This window comes from Carcharhinus amblyrhynchos, chromosome 19 (assembly GCF_965287045.1).
Source record: "Carcharhinus amblyrhynchos chromosome 19, sCarAmb.v2.hapA, whole genome shotgun sequence".
NCBI classification, from domain to species: domain Eukaryota; kingdom Metazoa; phylum Chordata; class Chondrichthyes; order Carcharhiniformes; family Carcharhinidae; genus Carcharhinus; species Carcharhinus amblyrhynchos.
Genome location: NC_137342.1, coordinates 24,533,549 through 24,557,496, shown reverse-complemented (window position 1 = coordinate 24,557,496; position 23,948 = coordinate 24,533,549). Strand labels below are relative to the sequence as shown.

General features: G+C 41.5%; 1 long non-coding RNA gene across 1 annotated transcript in view; it reads right to left on the bottom strand.

Moving 5' to 3' along the window:
- LOC145355631 (uncharacterized) overlaps positions 1-23,493 on the bottom strand; it is a 51,500-nt gene extending 28,007 nt beyond the window's left edge. Inside the window, exon 1 of the long non-coding RNA XR_013889015.1 lies at positions 23,315-23,493. This is a non-coding gene — a long non-coding RNA (uncharacterized LOC145355631). The remainder of the gene's footprint in view (positions 1-23,314) is intronic.
- Between the last annotated feature and the right edge of the window lie 455 nt (positions 23,494-23,948).

Below are 23,948 nucleotides of genomic sequence, written 5' to 3'. Positions count from 1 at the left end.
GTCAGTGTGTTAAATGTTCTTTTTTTAAGTGCATTTATAGGAAAGCATTACTTTGCTCTATATAGATTGCCAGCAAGATGATTCACATTACAGTTGAAAGTTAAATTGAGAATGAGTTGAAATATACAGGCAATATTCCTGATTTTGCATTCTAATTGTCTCAACTGGAAGTACATAAAATCTAATATCTCCAGAAATAACTCATTCAATTGGTAAAAAGCAACGGTTTCTAAACAAAGACTGCACTCTCTATTAGGCTTGCTGTTTGCTGATGCATTTTGCACTATTTATTTAATAAGGTTTATTATGATGACTAATGAACATGTTCACTAACTCTAGGAACAGGTTACTTACTAATTGTTTGATGGTTGGAGGGGTAAATTCCATGACACACCCTAAGAAATATCATTGTAATCTACAACACCTAACACAAATCAGTTCAGAACATGATTCACAGCACTGTAATGATCCATGTGCTTTTCGGGGGGGGCAGGGGGGTGTAGAATCTTATCCTAGGGTGATGGTCCTTTTAAGAATCTTGGAACTGATTTCAGGTTTAAGACAAGCATCTTTGAGGTGATGTCTTACCTCTTTGTTCTCCCTCATTTAAAGTTTAGAGTTTATTTATTAGTGTCACAAGTCGGCTTACATTAGCACTGCAATGAAGTTACTGTGAAAATCCCCTAATTGCCACACTGCAGCACCTGTTCGGATACACTGGTAGGGAATTTAGCATGGTCAATGCACCTAACCAGCACATCTTTGGACTGTGGGGGTAAGTGGAACAGGGAATATCACGTCTCAATAATATGCCTCCTTGTAATAAGGTAGGTATCCACAAACATCGGTGCACAGTTTGCCAAGTCCCTGCTTTTCAGGACCTGCACCAATTCATGACCGTGTGACTTCCACGTGGAGGATGTGGGAGCATCTCGACCGTCCATTGAATCGGCCCAATAATGAGGTGTTAAGAAGGCTATTTGAATATAAATAAGCTTCCCAGTCATTGCCTGGGAACCCAATCAGGGCCGGCAGCACAGTCTGGGAGGGTTGCAGCGGTTTGACAACTGGCACAGAACCCATTTTCCCACCAACTCCCGATTCTTTGGGCAAGTGTGCCCAAAGAACCCCCTCCTCCCCTATATGTAACTCATCTAATTGTAATTTATAAGTTTTGACATTACTACTTAAGATCAAGTAGTTAGTAGCTTTCAGGTTCTTTGAGTTATATTGCATCACAAATTAAGTGTCAGCAAACTACATCATAAAATCCCAATGTGCTCCATTTACAAAAGGGAAGTGCACTGTTCATCAGAAAATCACACCTCTTCTTTTTTTCCTTTCTTTACAGAGGAAGATAACAAAGTCTCCATTGTATCCAGTACTGGCAGCAATTCATAGTTAAAGTCATCACTCACTTAATCTTGCTCAGAAATGTCTAACCTGGGAGAGTTTTGAAAGTGACCGAGAGGGGAATACTGTGATAAACAACATGTAATTTCTAAGTTGAATTTACTTTTGTTGTGTGTGCAAAAGAAGACAGAGTGATTCTAGTTTCACTTGTTAGTTATGAGCTGTGAGTCCACTCACCTGATGAAGAAGCAGCACTCTGAAAGCTCATGGTTCCAAATAAATCTGTTGGATTTTAACCTGGTGTTGTGAGACTTCTTACTGTCCTACCCCAGCCCAACACTGGCATCTCCACATCATAGCATTTGTGGAGAGAGAGTAGAGCCAACATTTCGAGTCTAGATGACCCATTGTCAGAGCCTTCAACTGGGTTGGAACCATTGGCTGTGCTCTCTCTTCACAGATGCTGTCAGACCTGCTGAGATTTTTCCAGCATTTTTCTGTGTTTCTTTCAGATTCCAGCATCCGCAGTATATTCTGTTTATCTCAGTTCTTTTGGGTTTGTTTATCACATATATATCAAATATTTAGTGAGCTTTTACAACCCCTGAAGTTAAATAGAGGCTAAAAAAGGGGTTAGAAGTTTAATAATCTTGGGGGAAAAAAATAGAAAACGTGGCTACTTCTATATTTTATAATGTGTGCTTCACTGGCAAGGCCAGTATTTATTGCACACCCCTTGACAAGATAGTGGTGATAAAGAGGGAGTTCAAGGATTTAGATCCGATGACAGTGAAGGAATGACATTACATTTCTAAATCAGGATGGTGAGCTGTTTAGAGGGGAAATTCTAGAAGTTGGTGTTCCCATGTCTCTGCTGCTTTTGTCCTTCTATGTGGTAGTGGTTGTGGGTTTGGAAGGTGCTATCGAAGGAGCCTTGGTGAGTTTCTGCAATATATCTTGTAGATGACACAAACTGCTGCTCCTGTGTGTCAGTGGTGCGGGAAGTGAACATTTGTGGACATACTGCCAGGCAGGCAGGCTGCTTTTCCTGAACCAGTGATAGAGTTCAACTGACACATAGAGAAAGACAGGGGCTGGAATTTTTCAGCCATTCACCCCAATGGGATTTTCTGGACCCACCAATGGCACTTCCCTGCTGCAGTTTTCCTAGCGGTGATGGGCGCATTCAACTGGAAACCCCAAAACACCATTGACAATGATGAATCGAGAAGATCCCACCATCAGCCAATGGTGGGCTGCTTGTTGTGCGGAAAACCCTACCCAGAAGCTAGGAGACAGTTCAGTCAGTTGGTATCAGAGTGGGAAGACAAAAATTTTAAACTCTCCAGTAAGAAAAAGTATAAGTTTATGGAACTCATGCTTTGCTATTGAAGCAATAATGAGTTTAGAGTTTGGTTTTGGGTATACTGAGGACAAAAAGCAGCTGGGTGTAAAGTATCGAATAAATGCTCAGAAATTCACCAGAAGAAGTTTGTTGGCAACTGTGTCAGTCCAAGCAAGGAGTATTGGTGTCAAGATAGTGGTAAATCTTCACTGGCTTTTGTGTCTATGGGAAGATTGCTGGCTAAAGAAATATTGAGAAATTGAATTATCTTCTTGTGTTCACACTGAATCTTTCCAATCTTTTTGTTTGGTGTAACATTGTTTTTCTTGTTATAATAAATATTTTATTCTTTGTGTTAAAAGTTCGTCAGCAGACTCTCAAGAACTTGTTCAGTTACTTCCCTGCACGGTTTCTAAAAACAAGTTAGGATCTATTCATCCAGGTTTCGCTTTGGGATCTGATTTGTCCAGTATAACATGAGCCAGGATCGTAACAGTGCGCTAAATGGTATTAAACATGGGTGAACAGGACTAGCTTGGTGGCACAAGGAGAGAGATATTGGTGACTGAGGATAAAGATATGTTACCTCTTGATGGAAGAGGCTAGTCATCTTGACCACAATACTCTTGCAAAATATCCAGTTTTAATGTAGATATTGGGGCAGATATAAGTGTATTGGTTTGGATGGAGGATGAAGAACATGAAGTGCACTGCAATTCTGTTCATTTTATATGCCAGCTGCAGGAACATCTGCAGAGTCGCCATAACAGGGCTGCTAAGGGCAATCTGTCCTTCTACCATTCTCAAACTCCTGTCAAAGAGGTGAGTGATTGGAGAGAGAGAGCTATCTCATCTGGCTTTAATGGGGTTAGCATTCATTTACAGACAATTACAAGGAAGAGATTTGATGATCCCATTGGTATGAGTTTCCCAAAGATCAGTGGGCCCTGCTGAATAAACGCTCAGCACTAATCTTCAGCTTTGCCTTCTCATGCACAGAAATACTGTATGAAGGGAATATAACAGATGGCCTTAACACCAATGGTATCACATTCCCCAGCACTCACATAGGGCCCTTATAGCAAGTGGAGCACTTTCCCATCAAGACACAGTGTTTGCTTTAGCAATCTCTGATCTATTATACATTTGTTCCAATTTTCCTATTGTCTCAGATGGCAATTCTGTTTATCTTGGGACACTGTATGCATCTCTAAATGCTCTAAGTCATGTCTCCCTAATACCTGTCCTTTCGCTTGTGGGAAAAAAAACAGAATTTGACTAGCTTTCCTTTAATAGCTTCATCCATCGAAGGTTAAAGTCCTATGTGTAAAACCCTTCTCTCTACCAAAACATTGAACTAGTTCCATTCAAATATAATTACACATTTATTTTAAATCAAAATACACACACTTGCTGACAATGAGTTCTATCTGACACTTTTTAGCTCATTCCTCCATTTTATCAATGTCCCTTTTGGTCTATAGCTCCAGCTGCAAAATGTTGGCATGACCCTCCAGGCAAGTATCCAGAACATTGATATGAACAGTAGACATCATTGGATTCAGTACTGATCTCTCTGGGGTATCACTACCTGCTTTCAACCATTGTGCAAAATGGTCCTAAACTACTATTCTCCACTTTCTCCTTTTTAACCAATTTTTAATCCAATTTATTATCACCACCTCAAATGCCATACTCCATAACTTTTCTAGTACTTTCTCAGGAGGTTGAGGAAATTTGGCACATCCAGCCTGATTCTCAACAATTTTTACAAATGCATTGGAGAAAGCATCCTATCCAGATTTATCACAGCTTGGTATGGCTCCTGCACTGACCAAGACCACAATAAACTGCAAACAGTCATGAACAAAGCCCAACCATCATGAAAACCAGCCTCTCATCCATTGACTCCGTTGACACTTCCCATTGTCTCAGAAAAGCAACCAGCATTATCAATGCATCCCAGACATTCTCTCTTCCACCTTCTTCCATTGGGAAAAAGATACAAAAGCCTGAGATTATGTGCCAACCAACTCAAGAATAGCTTCTTCCCTGCTGCCATCAGACTTTTGAATGAATTTATCATATATTAAGCTGATCTGGCTATGACTTAACACTACATTCTGCACTCTCTCCTTTCCTTCTTCCCTATGGGCTCTATGAATGGTATGTTTTGTCTGTACAGCATGCAAAAAAAAATACTTTTCACTGTATCCTAATACATGTGACAACAATAAATCAAATCAAATATTGGGGTACCTTGCCAAAGGATTTATAAGAGCACATGAATTGAGAACAGGAATACGCCACTCAACTCCTTGAGCTTGTGACAGGTTTTATTGAACTGATCTTAAGATGTCTGCCTTTAGAGGCATCATCATGATATAGTCACACGACTACACAAAGTCAGAACTGTCAATCAGACAGGTTAAATTTCAAAACCCAAACAGAGCCTGCTCTGCCATTCAATAAGATCATGGTTGATCTGATTGTAATCTCAACTCTACACTTCCACCTTCCCTGATAACCTTTCACTTCCTGGCTTATCAAGAACCTATCGAACACTGCCTTAAAAATACTAAAGACTCTGATTTTACCACCTTATAATTTTGTCAAATAATTCAATGTGGCTTGTGCAGCACTATTATTCCCCTTCAAACCTATGTTGGATTCTTTCAACAACTTTCTCTTCATTTGGATATGTGATTATTTCATCCTTAATGGCATTCCAGTAATTAGTGAGGGAGTGTTAGCCTACAAGCGGGCCTATAAACTGAAGCCTTGATTGCCTTCTCAGTGGGTGCAAAAGATTCAGTGTCACTACTTCAAAGAAGGAAAACAGCTGTGCTCCCCCCACCCAGTGTCTTTGTCTTGTACACAGGTGATATTGTGGAAGGCAGGCAGTCTTGGTGGTAGATTTGCTAGGCAGTGGGATTGATGAACATTAATCTGTCAACTATTGTCGGCGTATAACTCCAGCTTCAAAATGATGCTATGATTCCCTAGGTAAGCCCATGAAGCATTGTGAGCCCGTTTGCAAAGAATGCAGACACTGTTTTGAAAGAGTGTCCCGATCTCACCGTGCACTAGGAGACCCTCTCCCACCCCCATGGACATTGGGACACCCCTCTCATCTGCAACAGAATTCCCCACCTCATCCCTAACATGGGTTGCTGGCATCAGTGAATTAGGCCCCTCTCAGTGGGTCCCCATTCATGACCCCCAACATATCCTGCTTCATGAGCTCTGACATAGCCCCCCTTCATGCCCCATCCCTTAATAGCCTTCCCCCTGCATGAGGCCCACTCCCACCCTGGCCCCATCCTCTTGACACTGCAATTGTGCCAAGTTGGCATTGCCAATGTGCCAAATTGGCACTGCTCGAGTGCCAGGTAGGCATAGTTAGATGGACAATGCCCAGCCATATAGCCGACCACCAAGGACTTCAATGGCCTCCACGTCTCCTTGCATGGCCATCATGCCTGGTCTCCAGTCGTAGAGACTAGTAGTGAACCTCGCTGGGCTCATACTTCACCCGAGGGTCAGAAAATCCCAGGAGCTTGATGAATCTGGGGTCAAAAGAGCCAAGCATATTTAAATACTACTTTAAATGTGCTAATCGGCCTCACTCCCTTTCTGGATGTGACCTGGTTTGCGAAAGGGACAGGAACGATTGCAAACAGTTTGGTGCCAGGCGTGAAACCCATTTTTAGGCCCATGTGCAATTTTCCGGGTTTGGCTCGAACTGCGATAGAGGCGGAGAGGCCAGAAAATTCTGGTGAAACGTTAGTGAATGTTCAAAATTGCTCTTTCATTGTTTCATAGGAACTGCAGTTGTCCCACAGTTTACAGGTTGGTGGATGTCATGGACTAATTGAAGGATTTTGATATAATTTCTTTCAAGAGTCGCAACCTCTCCTACAGGTATTCAACTGCTTGAAGCTATTGACACACTTGCTGGAGGTGACTGTTTACATAAGCATCAGTGCTGGTCAGGAACAAGATACTGTTATGATGTTAGCAGGTTTTAAATCTGAGCTGAATAGGGATACACCAAATCTGCCGTACCTTAATTCACAGTTAGCACAAGTACGATCTGTAATGCGTACAACAATTTTCTCCTTCTGTGGCTGTAGCATTAGAAGTTTTCAAAACAATCTCTCATAGAAAAATATTTTAAAACAAAATAGGTCCGGCGGCTGAATTAGTAAGTAGCTGAGTCATTTAGGCCAGCAACATCAACATAGATTCCCAAGTCTGAACTGAATTCACTTATCTAAGTAGATCAAGGAATTAAGGAGGGATTTTGATCAAAATCCTGGAACAACTTCTGGAAGTGAGCATACAGACTTTGCATGAGAATAGGATCCAACGAAGGGGAGGCGATGCCCTCGTGGTAATATCACTAGACTATTAATCCTGAAACTCAGCTATGTTCTGGGAACCAGGGTTCAAATCCCGCTACAGCATTTGATGGAATTTGAATTCAATAAAAAAAACTGGATTTAAAAATCTACTGATGACCATGAAACCATTGTCGATTGTCAGGAAAACCCACTTGGTTCATTACTGTCCTTTAGAAAAGGAAACCTGCCGTCCTTACCTGGCCTGGCCTGCATGTAACTTCAGACCCACAGTACTATGGTTGACTCTCAACTGCCCTTGGGCAACTGAGGATGGGCAATAAATGTTGGCCAGCCAGTGATGCCCATGTCTCACAAGTGAATAAAAAGAAGACTTGGCTTTGATATTCTCCCACTTAAAGTTATCTAGACTATTGCCAACATTGAGACGTCTGGAGGTATTGGAGCATGACCAGTGTTGGGGTTTTATACTTTATCAGGTAGTCAGTGCGATCAGAAGAGGTGGAAGAAATTAAGTGGTTTAAAAAGTCCTGCAATTTCAAGCGTATGTACTTTGACACTGAAATCTGCTGATTGCATGACAATAAAATGTTTGATTTATTCACTGTTCACCAGGCAAGGAAAGGTTCCAGAGGCCAGCGTTCTGCAGGTTCATAATGACTCTGTCCTATAATGCAGTGGCTTCTATTAATGAGGTCTGTAAGCACATAGATGGAAAGATATTTTTAAAGGAACAATACATCATTGAATCTATACAGTGCGGAAGGAGGCCATTCAGCTCATTGAGTCTGCACTGACTCCCCAACAGAACATCCTACCCAGGTCCTATCCCCGTAATCCCATGTATTTATCCCGCTAATCCCCTACCTACAAATCTTGGACACTAAGGGGCTAATTTATCATGGTCAATCCACTTAACCCGCACATCTTTGAATTGTGGGAGAAAACTGGAGCACCTGGAGGAAACCCATGCTGACACAGGGAGAGCGTGCAAACTCCAAGGCTGGAATCAAACCCAGGTCCCTGGCTCTGTGAAGCAGCAGTGCGAACTACTGTGGCAGCGTATCATTTCAATCGCCATCACAAGTATAGTTGTCAGCTCTCTTCGGCAAGATTCTGATCTTGTGAAGGTGCATGATTTCTTCTGGTATATAATGCTTAATCAAACTGAAGGGGCAAGTAAATGCAAAGCAAGGAATTTAGCCTATCCAAAAATATTAGTTTACCTGGCACGGGGAGAGAAAAGTTTCTCTTTGTTCTGTTCATTATCTTTTGGCTATATGGAAATTAGTCAAAAGTACATAAGTTCATAAGATCTAGGAGCAGAATTAGGCCATTCAGCCTATTGAGTCAGCTCTACTGTTCGATTATGGCTGATATGCTTCTCATCCCCATTTTCCTGCCTTCTCCCTATAACCCTTGAACCCATTATGAATTAAATATCTATCTAACTCCTCCTTAAATTTACTCACTGTCCCAGCATCTACTGCACTTTGGGATAGCGAATTCCACAGATTCACAACCCTTTGAGAGAACTAGTTTCTCCTCAACTCTGTTTTTTAAATTTGCTGCCCCTTGTCCTAAGACTATGACCTCTCGCCCTAGAATGCCCCACAAGAGGAAGCGTCCGCTCCATGTCTATTTTATCCATACCTTTTATCACCTTGTATACCTGAATTTCACTGATCAACGCTTAAGTATGATTGCATTCTCCAATAATTCAGTTTTGCACTGAGAGTGTATAAATTAATCCTTAAATGTGTATAAACACTTGATGGACCTGGTGACAGACCTTCTGCCACCCTTCAACACTCATCGAAAAGTATGGCCTGTGAAGAATGGACACTTAAGTCAGCAGGATCTGACTGATATTGTCCCCACAGAATGAGGCACTAAGCAAGAAAGTGGAGAATAATTTTTTGGGTGTGGGGGAGAGAAAAGAATTAAGAACGTAATGGCTGGAATTCTCCGATCTCACCTAGTGCTGGGATTATCCGTTGCTGCTGCCATGAACGGACGTTTGGCTGAGTGCCAATTCTCCGTCCTCAGTGGCACAGTAGCAAACGTACGGGATCTGAAAATCCCAGCCAATATGTTTTGGGAAAAAAATGCATAGCATTGAAAGCTTCAGGAGGCCTTGGAGAAGAGGACTAATAACCAGACTTTTACCCAAGTGTACCAGTTCATAAGAACATAAGAACATAAGAAATAGGAGCAGGAGTAGGCCATCTAGCCCTTCGAGCCTGCCCTGCCATTCAATAAGATCATGGCTGATCTGTCGTGGCTCAGTTCCACATTCCCGCCCTCTCCCCATAACCCTTAATCCCCTCTCTGATCAAAAACCCATCAACCTGCGTCTTAAAAATATTTAGCGAGGCAGCCTCCACGGCTTCAACGGGCAGAGAATTCCAGAGATTCACCACCCTTTGAGTGAAGAAGTTCCTCCTCAACTCCGTTCTAAACTGCCCTCCCCTTTATCTTGAGGCTGTTCCCCCTAGTCCTACTATCCTTTCTGAGCAGGAAGAGTCTCTCCACCTCTATCCTATCCATCCCATTCATCATCTTATACGCCTCAATGAGATCTCCCCTCATTCTTCTAAACTCTAACGAGTACAAGCCTAGTTTATTCAGCCTCTCCTCATAGCTCAACACCCTCAACTCCGGCATCAGCCTAGTAAACCTCCTCTGCACTCCCTCCAAGGCCAAAATATCCTTGCGTAAGTACGGCGCCCAAAACTGCACACAGTACTCCAGCTGCGGCCTCACCAATGCCCTATACAGCCGCAGCAAGACCTCCCTACTTTTATATTCAACCCCCCTCGCTATGAAGGCCAGCATCCCATTCGCCTTCCTGACCACCTGCTGCACCTGCAAGCTGGGTTTTTGCGACTCATGCACAAGGACCCCGAGGTCCCTCTGCACCGTCGCCTGCTGCAGTTTTTCTCCACGTAAGTAATAATCCTTCCTACCATTATTCCTACCAAAGTGGACCACCTCACACTTGCCAACTTGTCACAAGAACAAGGTGAATTATTATTAATACCTCATCCTGTCTCTTGGGAATATAGACCAGAATTCTCCAGCCATTCATGCCAGCAGGATTTTCCGGTCCCACCAACAGCGCACTGCCACCCATGGGTTTCCTGCCACCGTGGATTGATATCAATGTGGAATTCCCATTGGCAGCGAAGGGATCAGCGAATCTCGCCGCTAACAAGCAATGTGCCACCTCCTGTCAGCAGGAAACATGTGGCTGGGAGGCCAGAGAATCCCGCCCCTCGTATCAAGTTTCTCGTATTTCAAAAGTAGTTATTTGCATTCATAGCTGTAGTAGGTGTATGTGATACACATTTTATTATTATGGGGGCGGCACAGTGGCACAGTAGTTAGCACTGCTGCCTCACAGCACCAGGGACTTGGGCTCAATTCTGGCTTTGGGGTCACTGTGTGTGTGGGGTCTGCACATTCTTCTCGTGTCTGTGTGGGTTTCCTCCAGGTGCTCCAGTATCCTCCCACAGTCCAAAGTTGTGCAGGTTAGGTTGATTGGCTAAGCTAAATTGCCCCTTAATGTCAGGGAGATTAGCAGGGTAAATATGTGGGGTAAAGGAGATAGAGCCTGAGCGGGATTGTGATTGGTTGCAGGCTTGATGGGCCAAGTGGCCTCCTTCTGCACTGTAGGTATTCTATGATTAGTAGAATTCAACAGAGAGAAATACATGTTTTTTAATTTTCTTGTTTGGTGCTGTTTGAGAGAATATTGGCCACTAGGTCACTGGGAGAATTCCCTGTTCTATAGCATTGCATCATGGGATCTGTCAATCTGCCCAGGTAGATGAAAACTTGGCTTAACAGCTCATTCAAAGGAGTCATCTCTAATAACATAACTCTCCCTCAATACTCAACAAGATGCCAGCCTGGATTGTGCCAAAATTGTGGAGAAGCGCTTAAACCCATGATACTGCGCATTGAGGCAAGAGTTCTAGTAACGGACCAAGCTTACACTTGAAAAGCAATATTGGGACTGACTAAATTCAAATGGAATAAAAAGCTGAATAAAAGTCGAAGCTTTTACATTTTTGAAACCTGATCCAGATAGGTTTGCGAAGAAGCGGGGAAGAGTGTTCAATCAGAATTTCCTAAGAAGCTGGGGAATGATCAAAAAAATCTTCTCCCTTTCTAGCCATGAACATTGTAAAAGCAGTTTTTGGAAAAAAAAATCAAATACTTGACCAGAACTAATTGAGTGGTATTAGAAAGCAGAGTTGAGCAAAAAGGGCATTTTCAGGGTGGCAACCTGTAAATAATGTCATGCTGGAGGGTTCCCTGCTGGGGGCCACAATTATTTACAATATGTCTCAATGACTTGGACAAGGGAACTGAATGCATTGTTGCCAAGTTTGCAGATGACACAAAAAATGGGTAGAAAGGCAAAGTGATGAGGATGACACAAGAATCTACAGAGGGACGTGGATAGATTAAGTGAATGGGCAAACACTCGGCAGGTGGAATATAAGGCAGGAAAATGTGAAGTTATGCACATTGACAGGAAGAATAAAGGAGCTGAATATTATTTAAATGGAGAAAGACTGCAGAAAGCTACAGCACAGAGAGATTTGGGGATCCTTTATGCATAAATCACAAAACATTCAGTAGGTAATAGGGAAGGCTAAATGGAATGTTGGTCTTTGTTTCAAAAGGAATAGAGTATAAAAATAAGGAGATTTTGCTGAAATTATATGTGCACTTGTTAGACCACACCTGGAGATTTTGTCCTCATATCTAAGGAAAGATATACTGGTATTGGAAGCAGTCCAGAGAAGGTTCATTGGGTTGATCCCGGGTATGAAGGGAATTTTCTTATGAAGAGACGCTGAATATGTTGGGCATGTACTCATTGGAGTTTAGAAGAGTGTCTCAATAAGGTCCTTATTGAGACACCCAGGGTGGGATTTTCCAGCCAAACTCACCTCAAAACCAAGAAGTCCCACCCGGGGTCAATGGATCTTTGCATGGGCCATACCCCGACATCCTCCCCTCCACTAGCACCACCACCACCCCCCCCAACCTGCTATGATTCCCGTGGCAGGCAGAATGAAAAAACTCCCCCCAAAGGATCCCAGGGGGCTTGACAGGATTGACATTGAGAGATTGTTTCCCTTTGTGGGAGAATCTATGACCATAATGCATAATCTCAGCATAAGTGTTGGCCGTTTAAGACAGAGATGAGAAGGAATTTCTTCTCTTAGAGGGTGGTGAATCTATGGAATCCTTTAGTGCAGGGAGCTGTACTGGCTGCATTCTTAAGCATGTTCAAAATTGAGATAGACAGATTTGCAATCAGTAAGTGAATCAAAGGTTATGAGGATAAGGCAGGAAAGTGTAGTTGAGGATCATATCAGGTCAGTTATGATCATATTGAATGGCAGAGAAAACCCAATGGACTGAATAGCCTATTTCTGCTCCAGTGTCTTATGGTCTTATGTGACTTTGTTATTCATTTACAGGAGGTGGGCATCCCTGGTCTTAAAGTAGAAAAAACATAGGTTTAATTTTGCTACTCAGGCATTACAGTCAAATCACCAAGGACATCACCAACCCAATACAAGTAACTGGAGATTGTGGTTTAGATATAAGTTTGCATATGATTTTCCGTAACTTGCTTTAAAAGGACAGCATGTACTTTTTATCTTCAAAAGACACGAATAAAGGTCAAAAAGCAAGGAGATAAAATTAAAAGATAATGCTGGGCTTGCTTGAAGCAGAGGCTTTCATGTCCTAGTATAACCTTTGCTTGTACAATTATGTGGATGGAAAATATTGTTTGCATGGATTCTAAAATTAGATCATATTCCAAATGCACTCCTGCATGTTCACGACTGCAACCCATTTCTAACAAACCACTATTTTAACAATTATCATTATCATTAATGGCATGATGACACAATGGGTGGAATTTTCCCACCCTGCCTGACACAAGAATTGTAGGAGGTGGGACATGGACCATGCAAAGATCCATTGACCTCAGGCGGGATTTTCCAGCTTTGGGGTGAGCACAGCCGGAAATTCCTGCCCTGAGGGTTATAAAAATTAGTCTTGGGAGATTGTGCATCATGGGTAATAACAAATCAACAGTTCATTTTGCATGCCGTATGATTTTCTATCCAATGAATTAAAGACATATTTGTTCCAAAGATTGCCCCCAATGTCCCAGTTTAACCAACTTGGCCTATGTTTAGTCATGAGTTTTAAGCTGATGTAAAACTAAACTGGCAGCAAACACATCAATATGTTTGAGGGGAACTTAGAGCAAAAATAGCTCAATTTAAAAACTACACTTTGAAACAAAGTAAAACTTTATTGTTGGACTTATTTTGTGATCTATTGTTCTGGAAATTTGCAAGGAGTCTAAGAAAGAGTTCTTGCGATTATAAATATCACAGTTGAGCCAAAGAAAATAAATATCTGAAGCTGATATCAGCAATTAATAAATGTGTATGCTTGTGTGCACAAGATGAAAGAGGCAACTGCAATTTCATATAGTCTAAGTTCAAAATATTGCTTCTTAAGATTCCAACTTGATAAGGCTGTAAGCTTAAATAATGCTTAACATGTTTCTATGATATACCTTGTTGACCATATTAAATTAGCCCACTATTTGTCATTGAACTCATTTAAAATAAAGATGGTAAATATCATTCTGTCCCTGTAAGAAGCGTAGCGGGAAAAACATAGGAATATTTAAATAGCTCAGCAAATCAATCATGTGGTAAAGACAAATGGGAGAAGGCTCCCAGGTTCAGAGTCTGATCTCTGCTGTGCATTTTAATTTCTGCCAATGCATGCAACATTTGGCACACTACATTTGGTCTCTGTGCACAGGTCACTGAGGTGAAAAATGACAATGGGAGTGTTCTATTCCTGCATATTATCAAATGATCGCTGCTGGGATTTGCACGTATGGCGATGGCAAGTGAGGACACTGTTAGGTTTGGCTGCGAAATTCCCTTATAGCTGTGCAGCCAGCAGACCTTGATGTCTGCATCCACATAACGATGTGGAGATGCTGGCGTTGGACTGGGGTAAACACAGTAAGAAGTCTCACAACACCAGGTTAAAGTCCAACAGGCTTATTTGGTGGTAAACACCACTAGCTACATAACTGTAGTGAACGCCACTAGCTAAATAATGACATGCCACATAACGAAACAGCAACTGGGAGAAGCAGTGGGCCCCTATTGGAACCTATCTCAGCCGGACTGAAAGACTTCAGGATGAGAGAGGAATGGGGAATGAAAGGAACACTGAAAACAAATTAAGTTTGGCTATTTTTGCTTTATGATATAGAAGCAGAAACACCTTAACTCCACAAGACCATTATTTCCCCTTCGCTCACAATTCTTCTTTCACAATAGACTTCACCATTGAATACTGAATTTCCATTATGACAAAAGCACATGTTTTTCCTGTTCTTTTTGAAGCACCCTCCAACATCGCTGGTGTGAAATCATTGTAGCATGTTAGCAAACTATTCACATCCTTTGATAGATGTCTCAGCTTCACTAGTTTTCATATCTTTAGTCGGATCACTTTTATCCTGTACTTGCATGGAAATGCTTACTCCAGTCTTCGAGCCATCCCCTTCCTGCTCCATTCACTTCCCCTTGCATTCACTGTATGTAGATGTGATTGTGCCGGACTTATGCTGTAATTTGCACACAATGCACCCATACAGAATGTGAGGACAACTTATCCTACCCAGGCCAAATGTCCCATCAGATCCTTGAAATGTGACAGTGAAGGAAAACTGAGAACCAGGGAGAAGGGTGTCAAAATTAACTGTACCACTTAATTTACTAAGATAAAAGCAAAATCTGTGGATGCTGGGAACTGAAACAAAAATAGAAAAATCTCAGCTGGTCTGACAGCATAAGAACATAAGAAATAGGAGCAGGAGTAGGCCGTCTAGCCCTTCGAGCCTGTCCCGCCATTCAATAAGATCATGGCTGATCTGTCGTGGCTCAGTTCCACATTCCCGCTTTCTCCCCATAACCCTTAATCCCCTTGTCTACCAAAAACCTATCTACCCGTGTCTTAAATATATTTAGCGAGGTAGCCTCCACCACTTCAACGGGCAGACAATTCCAGAGATTCACCACCCTTTGAGTGAAGAAGTTCCTCCTCAACTCCGTTCTAAACTGCACCCCCCCCTTATCTTGAGGCTGTCCTCTAGTCCTGCTGTCCTTTCTGAGTGGGAAGAATCTCTCTACCTCTACCCTATCCATCCCTTTCATTATCTTATATGTCTCTATAAGATCCCCCCTCATCCTTCTAAACTCCAACGAGTACAGACCCAGTCTATTTAGTCTCTCTTCATAGTCTAACCCCCTCATCTCTGGTATCAGCCTAGTGAACCTCCTCTGCATTCCCTCCAAGGCCAAAATATCCTTGCACAAGTGCGACGGCCAAAACTGCACACAGTACTCCAGCTGCAGCCTCACCAATGCCCTGTACAGTTACAGCAAGACCTCCCTGCTTTTATATTCATTCCCCTCGCTATAAAGGCCAGCATCCCATTCGCCTTCTTGATCACCTGCTGCACCTGCAGACTGGGTTTTTGCGACTCATGCACAAGGACCTCCAGGTCTCTCTGCACCGTAGCATGCTGCAGCTTTTCACCCTTTAAATAGTAATCCCTCCTACTATTATTCCTGCCAAAGTGGATAACCTCACACTTGCTAACATCGTACTCCATCTGCCAGGTCCTCGCCCACTCGCTCAGCCTATCTAGATCCCTCTGCAGACTTTCCACACCCTCGGCACAATTTGCTTTTCCACTCATCTTTGTGTCATCAGCAAATTTCGTCACCCTACACTCAGCCCCCTCCTCCAGATCATCTATATAAATAGTAAATAGCTGAGGCCCCAGCACCGATCCCTGCGGCACTCCACTAGTCACCAACCGCCAATCAGAATAGCACCCATTGATACCAACTCTCTGCCTCCTATTAGACAACCAATCCTCTATCCACACTAACACCTTACCCCTAACTCCATGCCCCCTAACCTTCTGAAGCAACCTTTTGTGCGGGACCTTATCAAACGACTTTTGAATATCGAGAAACACTACATCCACCGGTTCCCGTCTATCTACCGCACTAGTCACATCCCAATAGAATTCCAATAAATTTGTCAAACACGACTTCCCCTTAACGAATCTGTGCTGCGTCTGCTCTATTAAACAATTCTTCTTTAGGTGCCTCGTTATTTCTTCTTTGATGACGGATTCAAGCATTTTTCCAACAACAGACGTTAAACTAACCGGCCTATAATTCCCTGCCTTTTGCCTGCTACCTTTTTTAAACAGTGGCGTAACATTAGCCGTTTTCCAATCTTCCGGCACTTCCCTGGAATCCAGCGAAGTTTGGTAAATAATCAATAAGGCATCCACTATCACCTCTGCCATTTCCTTCAGAACCCTGGGATGCATTCCATCCGGTCCTGGGGACTTGTCAACCATCAGTCCTGCTAGTCGATCAAGCACTACCTCTCTTGTGACAGTAATCGCATTCAGGCCCTCAACTCCTATCATCCTTCCATCTTTAATATCTGGCAAACTATTCGCGTCCTCCGTGAAGACCGAGGCAAAAAACTTATTTAAGGCCTCTGCCATTTCCTCATCTGCCACCACTAAATCCCCCCTCTCATCCTCTAAGGGTCCAACATTCACTCTAGCCAGCCTCCTCCTCTTTATATATTTGTAAAAACTCTTACTGTCCTTTTTTATATTTAGTGCTAGTTTAGCTTCATAGTCTATCCTTCCTTTCTTTATCAACTTCTTAGTCAATCTTTGTTGATTTTTAAACCTCTCCCAATCTTCTACTCGCCCACTACTTTTAGCCACTTTAAATGCATCAGCTTTTAATTTAATACTCTCCTTTATTTCCTTTTTAATTTAACACTCTCCTTTATTTCCATCTGTGGAGAGAGAATAGAACCAGAGCGTAGAACTAACGTTTTGAGTTGCATTATCCTGCATCAGAGCAAAGGGTCTGATGAAGGGTCATCCAGACTCAAAACATTAACTTTGTTCTCTCTCCACAGATGCTGTCAGACCAGCTGAGATTTTCTGTATTTGCTGCATTTAATTAACTCCTTGCAGTGACTTTGGTGACAGAATAGCTCATCTTAAATGAAATAACCAATGGAAGGATGTTGCAAAGGAATGGGGCACCAATACCATCATATTGTATCCTAGTTTGGTAATAAAAATAATAGGAGAAATTCAATTTGATTCAAAACTATCATGCTATCATGGTGCAATCAGCCATAGTTCAACAGCATAAAAAGCAAATAAGTGACGCACTTGCTGCCTCTGTAGCTAATAATAGCTACATTTTGACAGAACTGTAGTCTTCAGCATTTGGAATGAAGGCAGCTAATGCATCACTGATACATTCACACACTTCAGCCGTTTGAAAAAATTCCTCCAATTGTGACAATACACTTCACCAAGTTCTCTTCCACCCAGTTCTTTGTCACATTGCCCCGACCAAGTGTTACTTTGCTGTGGAGAATTTGTTTGTGCAACTTCATTGTTGTCATTTGTGACTCGTAACTTTGTCCTTTTCTACAGCAGTCCCTGTTAAGGGTGCTACAGGGGATAGGTATGTAAACTGTAAGAAACTTCAAGAAAACAAGGTTCAATAACCAGATGGCCACTTGTAAACTGCTGACGTTGGTAGAAAACAGAATTATCATTTTTGTTTCTTCTTTGATGGGATATCAGTGTCATTGGCAAGGCCAGCTGCCCATCACTTCAACAGAGTGGCTTATTAGGCTCTTACGGAGGGCAGTTAAGATACAACCATATGGCAAAGGTCAGACCAGATAAGGATGGTAGATTTCCTTCCCTAAAGGATATTGGTAAACCAGACAGTCTTCAATAAAGAAAAGGTGGAGAAGTGAAAGGAAATTTTACCCCATTGTGTTTCCTACCCTCCCAATTTTGGGATCTGGGACTTTCCCGCACTGGTCATGGCAATAAAATTCAGTTTTCTGAAAGGGTGATCCACTTTACTTCAGTCTCCTGCCTTTACACGTTCTTGTTATCTCACCCTCATTACAACTATATGGATCCCATCGAATCCACAATCCACAATCATTGTTTAGGACATCCTATGTCCTATCAACCTTCGGTACAATAAAAGACCTAGGCCGGAATTTTCCAGCAGGATTCTCTGGTCCCACTGCGGTGAACGGAGATTTGGCTAAATGCCAAATTTTCTGCCCTGGCTTGCAGTGGCAATGGGGCACGAACAGCCAGAAAATTCCGACCCTAACTTCTCCCTTTGTTATTTGGAAGGGAAGATCGGCTTATGGCTTCTATTTGTCAACTGAACTCAACATTTGAAATAGTTTTTTTCCTTATTTATCTTATTAAAACCTGACATTTTTGAAAATCTCAATGTTTGTTTTAATCTGGAGTTATGAAGAAAGGTTAGAGAAACTAAGATTCCAGTAAAATAAAGGCTTACACACTTTTTATCTTTGTGTAGGGCATCCAAACCTTAGCAAGATTCCAGCTGTAATCTAATTAATGGCCATGTATAGGCAATGCATTAACCTGTTTCCAGTTTAAAAGCTATCTAGGGTTACTTGTGGGAAGAACTTACCCTATTGTATCCAAAGACTTTTTGTATTCTCGGATACAAGTCATCAGGGTTAGTTGACTTTTTCATAGACCACCACCATTGTTTTCAGGAATGACAAACAAATGAAGAAATTGGCAACTTTTCCATGGCTTCCTCCTGTACCCTTTCATTCTTATTATCATACTCTTGTGAAAACCAAAGTACCTTCATTCGATATCCCAGTAATTCTTTCATTACTCATAAGTAATTATTTTCTTATCATCTCAATCTTTTCTTTCCACATTTCAGCTTTATAAAATCTTTTACTGGATTCCAGTCTTTATTATTTTTCACTTAGAATTGACATTTTTGCTCCTCCCTCAGTGTATTCTGAACAACATTCCATTACACGTCTTCGACCATAAGGTGTAGGAGCAGAATGAGGTGATTTCGTCCATTGAGTCTGCTTCATCATTCCATGAGATTGTGACTGATTTTGTGTGATAATCCTCAACTCCACTTTCCCGCCTTATCCCCATAACCCTTGATTCTTTTACTGATTAAAAATCTGTCTATCTCAGCCTTGAACGTATTTAATGATCCAGCCCCCACAGCCCACTGCAGTAAAGAATTCCACAGATTCACTACCCTCTGAGAAGAGAAATTCCTCCTCGTCTCCATTTTAAATGGATGACCCCTTACTCTAAGATTATGCCTTTTGTCTTAGGCTCCCCTACAGCCTCTCCGCATCTACCTGTCAAGCCCTCTGTGAATTCTACCTGTCTCAATAAAGCCACCTCTCCTCCTTCTAAACTCCAAAGAGCACACGTTCAACCTACTCAGCCTCTCCTCATAAGAAAATCCCACCAAAGCTCAGATCAACCGATTGACCTTCTCTGCATTACCTCCAATGCCAGTATATCTTAAGATAAAAGGACCAAAACTATTCATATTATTCCAGGTGTGATCTAATTAGTGCATTATCTATGTCTTACCCAATCATCTGGAAGTCTGCACAATATTTGGATCTCCCAGTTATAGCTATTCCTATGAATGATTCTTGTAATTATGGAACCCCACTATTATTGCACTTCTTTACTTGATCCCTCCCTTTTTGGTACTAATATTTATCCTCTTCCAATTGGTTGCTATCATCATAAGTATTCAGCACTGAATATCTATGTCAATTCAGCACAATTTGGGGGATCCCTACATTGCCTGCTGTCTTCTCTTACCACCCTGATAAATGATCATCACTTCCCTTTTTAGTAACGTACTTTGCTAAGGGTTAACCACATCCTGGAATGTGTGGCTTCCACAAACCCATCTGCCTCCTGCCTGTCCCAGCATGTGCCCAATGGCTACACTTGAGTTCAGACAGATTTCCCACATCTGGCATCACTCCAAACATTTGAGGCATCTGGAGAGCTTCCTGCATTGTGCAGGTACCACACATTATAACTTTCAGCTTTACCTCCTTCCCCAACACCGCTCACCCCATCTAATTTTTGTTCACAAAATTTTAATAAAGATCAAACAACAAGATGATTTAACCTCCTCAAATATATTGAAGCTACCTGCACCTAATGCTTATATTATAATTCACATTTGACTTTGCACTCTGCAGTCTACAGCTTCTCAGTGCCATAAAGGACTGTTTAGCTGGTAAATCAACTTTATACTCTCTTGATACACACAACAACCCAATTGCCAGAAGAAGCAGGCACTGATAGGCAGATCACTTAATTAATCAATTGCTAATTCAACCCAGCCAGCAAGTAAGATACCAAATTAATTAAGTCAGAATAAATGTACAGTTAAAATGAAGTAAATTACAGCTAAATTGCAGCATGATAAACAAAACTCAGCATTGCTGTTGTGTAATTTTATTCACGTTATCATTTCAAATATTAGGAGGACAGAGATGTAAAAGAAGAAAGATTTCCATTTATATGACATCTTTTTTAAATTCGTTTTGTGGTACATGGGTGTCACTGTCTGGTCAGCATTTATTGCCCATCCCTTGTTCCCTGAGGGCAGTTGAGAGTCAACCATTTTGCAGTGTGTCTGGAGTCACATGTAGGCTTGACCAGGAAAGGACGGCAGATTTCCTTCCTTAAAGGACATTAATGAACCAGATGGCTTTTCCCGACAATCGACAATGATTTTATGATCATTAGTAGATTCTTAATTCTAGATATATTTTATTAAATTCAAATTCCATCAGCTACCATGGTGGGATTCGATCCTGGGTCACCTGAGTTTCCGGATTAAGCCTAACGATAATACTACTAGGCCATTCCTCCCCTATCACAATCTCAGAATGTCCCACCTTTTGAAGTACAGTCACTATTGTGCTGTAAGAAATGTGGTAAACAATTTGTGCACAGCAAACTTCTACAAACAGCAATGCATAATAACTAGAAAATTAAATGCTAAAACATTGCAAGTAAATATACAATGTCATAGTTATTAAATATGCAATTCTGTATTTGATGTGTGAATGAATAACACAAATGACCTGACATTATCCTTCTCTCCACTCACATTGTCTTTACTTGAAAAGACTTGATTATCTGTAAAGACACCCATTCCAACCATTCTTCACATCCAATCTGTAGTTATCTTGCAATTGTGTCTTTGCCTATGTATGCTGTGCTTGTGAACCTACTTCTCTGCTCACTTGATGAAGGAGCAGCGCTCCAAAAGCTTGTGATTCCAAATAAACCTGTTGGACTTTGACCTGGTGCTGTGAAACTTCTTACAACACAAATTGGGAGAGTTATATTTATGATGTAGATTTGTCAAACCTTGTCCTCAAGGCCTAGATTGATTGGCAAACAAGTGGAATTGATTCCCATTCAATCAGAGGACCTTTTTTTGTATATTTCTAATTGTCTCATTTTCTGCATCAGGTTAGTATTCACGATGATGGGACTACTTTTATGACCCTATAGAGACAAATGCTTCTTAAAAGCAATTGAATTTTCCAGTGGCCAATAGAATTAACTGTAGGACAAAATTTTACATTTTAAGACACCTACTGGAACAAAAAACTATAATGAATTTTGATCAAATATTACTCAACAGGCAAGTAACATTTCAAATGAAAGAAAAGGTAATCTCACAATAATTTGCTGAAGTAATTGAGATATATCTCACAACATCTTTTGCTGTGCCCTTCCAACAGATTTGTAGCATTATAAGAACAAGTCAAAAGATACACCTTGCTCTCCAGAAGGCACATTTCTTTCTGCTGTACAAGGTCAAACCTTCCAGTGTCCTACAAAAGTCATTCTATTAGGTCTGAGTCTTCCAGGCCTGACTTTCACCAGCAAGGTCCACCTTGGTGACTCCTTGTTCCTTAAATCTCAAATGGTTCAGTCAATTCTGTCCTCTTCATTTTGAACTGAACCCAAACTCTCATTAGCATTCTAATTGGTTGGTAACACAAAAACACAATCTTTCTCTTCTCTTCATAGCAGTAGCAGCTTTGCTTCTCCACACAGCAGTATTTGTTGTCTTTCTCTTGCTATGTGTCACAAAAGCAGCTGTCCCTGTACAATGAGTCATGGTGGAAAGGTTTGGAAACCATGACTTGATATTTCTGCTTCTGTTTGAGCTTCTTTCCCTGCGGCAACCAGATCAATGGTCCTGTCTCTGAGAAGAGTTTAGTATGACCTCACCAACCCCCTTTCCAAAGCATTTTGTTTCACCTGAAGTTGAAGGAGACATATTAAAAATATAACTGTCCTGTGAAGTCGAGCATTCATAACACTGTAGACAAAGAGTAGCTTTGTTATTGTTATGCAATAGTGACGAAGCATAAACCTTTTTAAAAAAGTGACTAACTCAGGGAACTTAGAATTCATTAAACTTGTCAGATCTCTAAGTTTCAGGTAGGTTCATAAGTAGATGTTAATAGACAGTTGTTGGGTTGTGTTTTCCCAGTGGAATGGAAGCTACTTCAAATATAGAATGGTGTTTATTAAGTCCTAATTGATATAGAGCTGAAACTGCGATAAAACAAATATGTTCTTCTATTATCACTTGTGTTTTAAATGAATACTCTTATTTTGGCAATAAAATGCACATTAATCTTTCTCTTGAATTAAATCAATTCACGTATGTTGTGGTATTTGTAAGTTATATGTATCTTCTACTCACAGAATATCTTAAATTCTGAAGAAATTGTAGTTCTCCCTAAGCAGCAGGAATGAAGCAGGGGAGTTGTTAACATGGAAGCTTCATTTTTTACACAATTTCCACTGATTCCCCTTTTTAATATTCCTGATTTTGGTGGTGGTTGTGGTGCCCTCTCGCTGCTGTTGACATGCGTAAGAGCCCAACATTATTTTAACCTGCTCCTGAGTGGGGCATCTACAGTGCCAACCCAGCTGTTGGGCAATCAGTGAGTTCACTGTAGGTAATAGGAAACTCTTTTGTTCATGAGGCCAGGAGGAGCAAGAATGCTCCACTGGGCCGCACCAGAGGGAGATTGGTTCTATGCTGCCTAAGGCCCCCCGTAGCCCGCCACACACACTGCCCTACCCTCCAGCCCACACCATCCAACCTGTAAGGTTTTCAGAACATTACCAACACTTCCACAATCTTTGACTTGCCTTCTGTTTTCAGTCTTCTTGTTGTCAACTAGAGTCAATGGAGCTGCCGGATCTCCACATCTTCATAACTCATGTGCAGGCCAACAGTCACTCTCCTCCCCAAAGGGTGAGCAGCTGTGGTGGCGTTAAACATCTGCCAGGCCTAGAGCTTATAGCCCGAGGTGTCCATGCTCCTGCCAGCTTCCTGCTGCTAGATAAAATCAGCTCTGAAGTATACTCTGTTAATATTAATACAGTAATGCAGGGAGCGCACTCCAACTTTACTATTGCAAGAATAATCTCGACTTAACCTGAGAGCTCATTTGCAGTCAGGCCTTGTGGGGAAAATGTATTAAATATTAATAGGTGAACATTTCCAGAATAAATCATTCATGTTAGAGGATTAAGAAAGTGAGTAAAGTATTCCAAAATGTTTTCAATCTCCTTTAATCTTTTCTTCTTATTTGTCCCCCTTATCTCCCTTCTCTTGAAGGTGGCAACCTGTATAGAGGGATTAATCCTGTGGGCATCTGCAATCATTCTGGTATTATGCCCAGATATCCACTCTCAATGTTAAAACCAGACAGTGAATGGTGCTAAGCTGTTGAGATATAGGGTGCACTGCTGTTGTCACCAATCGAGTCCTTAACTGATT